Raw genomic sequence first — 6841 nt, 5'->3', positions numbered from 1 at the left:
TTCCCCAAAGCTGATCCTGCAGTCCTTTCTTACGCAAAGTGTCCTTGATTTTCGATTGAATTTTGCCTGTATAAGGCCTGCAGCTTTGGCCCTGAATCAACTTAAAGTGAGTGACCCATATTGCATCAATACTTTTAAATCTGCCCTTCAGCACTAGCATCTAATTATTATTTATCCTCCTTAATGGTGCAGAGTATTTCATTATAATTTTTAGATATAGTGTGCACAATTCATCACAAGGCATAGGTCTACTGGCTAGGCCTGAAATACCTTTTGGGACTGGTACACCACTGCATGTCAGTTTATGCTTTAAGGAGAATGGGTGAAATTTTGAAAAGCACCTTAGTGCTTTAAGAGCACATGGCATATAAATCAAATCACTCCTAAGTCATTTAGGCTCTTTTGAAAATCCTACCTATCATCTCAAACGTATTTTATAATATTTACCATTCAGAATTCAGAGGCACTAGTGTGGGGAACTAGTTGCTCACCCCATACCTGTCACTAAGTTGTTCTTTGAGAACCGTGGGAACACTATGTTTTCTGTTCAGATGATAGATCTTGTCTGTGATGTACATTCAGTGGCTGTTTTTCAGCAGAGATAATCTAGTGCAAGGACAGGTGGTTCAAGGAAACAAATTATTTTACATTTTCTCTTTAGCCTTTTTCAAGTAGCCCTACTTTTTTTGAATCTGGATTTAAGGCTATTGTCAGCTTTAATGCAATTATGCTTGTTTTTGTTCAAACCTCAGTGAACCAGACTTTGGCAGCAAGACCTAATAAGCCTCCTATATGTTTTAAAAGGCAAACCACATTGTGTTGGTCCATGGGAAAGTGTCTTCCTTTAAAATCTCTTAATCCCTTTCTCCTCTTCATTTGTGTATGCTACAGTAGCTGTGACCATCTATGGTACATACTGACAGGGAGTTAATCTGTATGTCACACACCTAGTAAGAAGTGTACTCGTATCCCATGCATAAGTATAATATACTAAAAAGACGCTGCTGTTTACTTATAGTGAAGATATTATGGATCTCATGGTTTCATTAATATACTGTAAATAGACATGTGTATCTCAGTGATTTCAATTGAGTTATAAAGAGCTTTTTGATGAGGGGAGATATGATTGCTCTCTATAAATACATCAGAGGGATGAACCCCAGGGAGAGGGAGAGGAGTTATTTACGTTAAGAGTCAGTGCTGGCACAAGGACAAAGAGATATAAACTGGCCATCAATAAGTTTAGGCTTGAAATCAGATGAAGGTTTCTAACCATCAGAGGAGTGAAATTCTAGAACAGCCTTGCAAGGGGAGCAGTGGGGGTAAAAAAAACCTAACTTGTTTCAAGACTGAAAGGGGATGATATGATGAGATTGCCTACTATGGCATATGGCCCATCCGAGACTGCTAATAGCAAATATCTCTAATGGCTGAGGAGAGCTCTGGAGAATTCCTTCCCAGGTGTCTGGCTGGTGGGTGTCGCCCACATGCTCAGGATCTAACTGATCACCATATTTGGGGGTTAGAAAGGAATTTTCCCCCAGTCAAAGACCCTGTTTTATTTTGGGTTTTTTTGCCTTTCTCTGAAGCGTGAGACTCAGGTCACTTGCTGGTGTGAACAATAGTAAATGGTGGATTCTCTATAATTTGAATTCTTTAAATCATGATTTGAGGACTTCAGTAACTCAACCAGTGGTTATGGACCTATTACAGGAGAGGGTGGATGAGGTTCTGGTGCCTGCAATATGCAGGAGGTCAGACTAGATGATCATGCTGGTACTTTCTGGTCTTAAAGTCTATGAGTCTAGGACACTTAGTACAATTCAGGAGGCTCTTAGCACTTTTCAGGATTTGGCTCATAATGTTCAGAACATTCAGGAAAAAAAAAAGGACCTAAAGATAAGCCCTAACTCCATGTTAATGCACCCAGATAAGTGGCCTGATTTTCAAGTTTGCCAGGCACTCAGCAGTTCCATTGAAGTAAATTGGAGCTGCTGGTTGCTCAGAAGTTTTGACCGTCAGGCCACTTATCTATATGCGGATATGGAAGCATAATTTTAGACACCTATTTTGGATCATCTTGTTTGTATTCTCCTCCAAGATGCATTGATTTAAGATAGGGTATATTATTCTAAATCAGGGGTCGGCAACGTTTGGCACGTGGCTCGCCAGGGTAAGCACCGTAGCAGGCCGGGCCAGTTTATTTACCTGCTGACGCGGCAGGTTCGGCCGATCACGGCCCCCACTGGCCGCGGTTCGTCGTCCCGGCCAATGGGGACGGCGGGAAGCCGCGGCCAGCACATCCCTCACGCGCCGCTTCTCGCCGCCCCCGTTGGCCCGGGACGGCGAACCGTGGCGACTGGGAGCCGCGATCGGCCGAACCGGCTGCATCAGCAGGTAAATAAACTGGCCCGGCCCCCTAGGGTGCTTACCCTGGCAAGCCGCGTGCCGAACGTTGCCGACCCCTGTTCTAAATTATCATCTGCAGATATTATTCCTGCCACAAACACTCTTTTAAAACATATTCCAGTTAATCTGTATTTCTCTGAGAACTACTTCTTGCAAAGGTTTTTCACCACTTCTACCTCTTGTGAAATGAAACCACAGTCCTGTATTAGTGCTGTTACTTTCTCTTCTCCTACATGGAGTATATTACAAATACAAATATTAATAACCTTGAAGAGGTTGGAGGAAACAAATGGAATTATTGTTTAACAAGGTAAGATCTGCACAGGTTTTCCAAGAGTGGAATTAAATGCATAAGCCAATTATGTCCCTAGTGTAACTCACTGGTCTACACTGGGGGGGGGAGGGGCGAGCTAAGTTGGTCTAAGTTACGTAACTTCAGCTACGACAATAGCGTAGCTGAAGTCGACGTACTTAGAGCTACTTACCGTGGTGTCTTCACTGCGGTCAGTCGACTGCTGACGCTCCCCCGTCGCCTCCGTCTGCGCCTCTCACCCTGGTGGAGTACCGGAGTTGATGGGAGAGCGCTCGGCAGTCGATTTATCGCGTCTTCACTAGACGCGATAAATCGACCCCCACTGGATCAATCACTCCAGAGGTAAGTGTAGACATGCCCTGAGTTAGTAGAGTTACATTTTCGGCAGCTATTAATAAATAGCAGAAATTGTCCCAAAGTAGTAATGCACAACTGTAGAGTGGAGACTGTAGAAACAGCATATGTATAGCATCTGGTGTTAGTAATGTTCAGTTCTACAAAGATCATCAGTCTTGAGTAATTATGATGACCTATTTAATGTTAATGAAATCTACGACATGCTTGATTTTTCAGTGGTGCTGAATACTTGCAGCTCCCACTGACATAAGTTGCATTTGTAGCAGCTTAGCAGCTCTGAAAATAAGACCTATAAGAATGAAATTCACTTATGGTACAGAGAGCCAGAACAAAGCCCTCCACTTAAGAAGCACCAAGCCCTGCGTAAGGGTTCTGCTTGGGGTTGGCTGGCTGAGTAGCCACATAGAGATGCGTGTGCACCGTCTGTACTTCACAGGCCTGGTCACCTATGAAGGGCTGGTAGAGTAAGTCTCTTTGTGGGCTGGATAAAAAACAAAGATATCATGGTACGGGTCTATGATAGACATTTTAACCAGGAAGAATACGTGGATGAGTTCTGTTTGTTTGCTTGTTTTGTTTTTTAAAAAACTAACAAAATTATCCAAAGCACCAGCCTTAGTGGTAATGGGGAGCTACAAGTACCCACATCTGCTATGAAAATAATACAACAGGGCACAGATTATCCAACAAGTTCTTGGAATGCATTGGACACAAGTGTTTGTTAGAAAAGGTAGAGGAAATGACTAAGGGGAGACACTGTTCTAAATTTGATTCTGACAAACAGGGAGGAACTGGATGAGGATGTGAAGGTGGAAACCAGCTTAGGTGAAAGTGATCATGAAATGATAGTTCATGATTCTAAGGAATGGTAGAAGGGTAAACAGCAGAATAAAGACAATGGCGTTCAAGACAGCAGACTTTAGCAAACTCAGAGAATTGTTAGGTAAGATTCCATGGGAAGCAAGTCTAAGGGAAAAAAGAATTCAGGAGAGTTGGCAGTTTTTTAAAGAGACATTATTAAGGCACAAGAGCAAACATTGCTAATGCATAAGAAAGATAGGAAGTATGGCAACAGACCACTCTGGCTAAAGTAGGAGATCTTCAATGACCTGAAACTCAAAAACACAAGCATGTAGGGACAAAATTAGAAAGCTAAGGCACAAAATGAGATTAAACTAGTTCCAGACATAAATGGTAACAAGAAAACACTTTACAAATACATTAGAAGCAAGAGGAAGACCAAGGACAGAGTAGGCCCATTACTCAATGAGGAGGGAAAGACAATAACTAACATAGTGAACATTAGTGTAAATGGGGTAGGATTTGAGGGTAAAATATGGAAAAAACAAGTTAAGAATTACTTAGACAAGTTAAATGTCTTCAAGTCAGCAGGCCTTGATTAAATTAATCCTAGAATATTTAAGGAATTGGCTGAAGCGATTTCTGAGCCATTAGCAATGATCTTTGAGAACTTGTGGAGGACAGGAGAGTTCCCAAAGGATTAGAAAAAGACAAATATTGCCCTTTTTATAGATAGGTACTATACGACTAACTCAGGGAATTACAAACCAGTCATCTTAACTTCAATATCTGGAAAGATAATGAAACAAATAATCAAAGAATCAGTTTGTAAACACTTAGAAGATTGTAAGGCAGGGGTCGGCAACTTTTGGCACGCGGCTCGCCAGGGTAAGCACCCTGGCGGGCCGGGCCAGTTGTATTTACCCGCTGACGCGGCAGGTTCGGGCGATCGTGGCCCCCACTTGCCGCGGTTCGCCGTCCTGGGCCCATGGGGGCGGTAGGAAGCGGCGTGGGCGAGCAATGTGCTGGTCGTGGCTTCTCGCCGCTCCCATTGGCCCGGAACGGCGAACCGCGGCCAGTGGGGGCCGCGATCGGCCGAACCTGCCGCATCAGCAGGTAAATAAAACTGGCCCGGCCCGCCAGGGTGCTTACCCTGGCGAGTCGTGTGCCAAACGTTGCCGACCCCTGTTGTAAGGTGATTAAGTAACAGTCAGTGTGGATTTGTCAAGAGCAAATCATATCAGACCAATCTAGTATTCTCCTTTGACAGATTAACCAATCTTGCGGTAGGGGAAAAACAGTAGATGTGATATATTTCGACTTTAGTAAGGCTTTTGATACTGTCTCACATGACCCTCTCATAAGGAAACTAGGGAAATGTAGCCTAGATGAACCTACTATAAGGTGGGTGCACAATTGATTGGAAAACCCTACTGAGAGAGTAGTTATCAGTGATTCTTAATTTAACTGAAAGGGTATATCTAGTGGAGTCCTGCAGGTATCTGTCCTGGGTCTGTTTGTATTCACTATCTTCATAAATGATTTGGATAATGGCATAAAGAGTATACTTATTAAGTTTGTGGATGATACCAAGGTGGGAGAGATTGCAAGCACTTTGGAGGATTACATTCAAAATGATCTTGACGAATTGAAGAAATGGCCTGAAATAAACAGGATGAAATTTAATAAGAAGAAATGCAAAATACTGCACTTAAGAAGGAATAATCAGTAGCACAAATACAAAATAGGAAATGATTGCCTAGGAAGGGGTACTGAAGAAAAGGATCTGGGGGTTCTAGTGGCTCACAAACTAAATATGAGTCAACAATGTAATATTGTTGCAAAAAAAGTGAACATCATTCTCAGAAGTAGTAGCAGGAGTGTTGTAAGCAAGACATGAGAAGAAATTCAAGACTGAAAAGACCTCAATGGGAGTCCAGTTCTGAGCACTACACTTCAAGAAAGATGTGGACAAATTGAAGAAAGTCCAGAGGAGAGCAACAAAAATGATTAAAGATCAAGAAAACATGTCCTATGAGGAAAGATTGAAAGCACTGGGTTTGTTTAGTCTGGAGAAGAAAAGGCTGGGGGGGACACACGCATGATAATAGTCTTCAAGTATGTGGTTATAAAGAGGAGGGTGATACATTGTTCTTCTTATCCCCTGAGACAAGACTAGAAGTAATGGTCTTAAACTGCAGGTTAGACATTAGGAAAAACGTCCTAACTGTAAGGATAGTTAAGCACTGGAACAAATTACCTAGGGAGGTTGTGGAATCTCTGCCATTGGAGGTTTTTAAGACCAGGTTAGACAAACGTCTGTCACGGATGGTCTAGATAATACTTAGTCCTGCCTCAGTGCAGGGGACTGGACTAAATGACCTGTTGACGTCCCTTCTAGTCCTATATATCTATGATTCTATGGGCCAGATGAAGGGCCACTGGCATAGAGGGGTTGTGGCTGCTGTTCCAGCCCATGTGCTAGAGTCACAGCCATTGAAGACTTGGGTCAGGAGAAGTGGATTTCACCTCCCCCATCTCTTTGCAGTCCATCTCTATGGAGCCCAAACATTCAGGCTTTTCTGTTCATGGAGTGAATTTCTGCTTAGTGAATAAAATATTGAAATGAATGCTTGTCAGTGAGAACAGAAGCACCAGAATTGCGGCTAGATGATTACAAAATCAAAGAATATTTTATAAATTCTCCATTATTCAATACATTGGTTTAGAGCCTCATTAACTCTGATGGTAACAGTTTTAATGAGCCAGGATATTACACATCCACTGCTGAGCAGTGAAAAGTCGGTCAAAACTACTTTTCATATGACAGATGCCCCCTGATGCAGTTAACACCACTTTAAGCATTAAGGCCATGTCCGCGGGATGTAAATTATCCTCTGTCTCAGCTTCCTACCACACCAGGCTCTGATCCAGTGTCTGTGTGAATCATGGAAATTGCTT

Source organism: Terrapene carolina, unplaced genomic scaffold, assembly GCF_002925995.2.
Source record: "Terrapene carolina triunguis isolate 2854851 unplaced genomic scaffold, T_m_triunguis-2.0 Scaffold38, whole genome shotgun sequence".
NCBI classification, from domain to species: Eukaryota; Metazoa; Chordata; order Testudines; family Emydidae; genus Terrapene; species Terrapene triunguis.
This window is presented reverse-complemented; position numbering follows the sequence as displayed.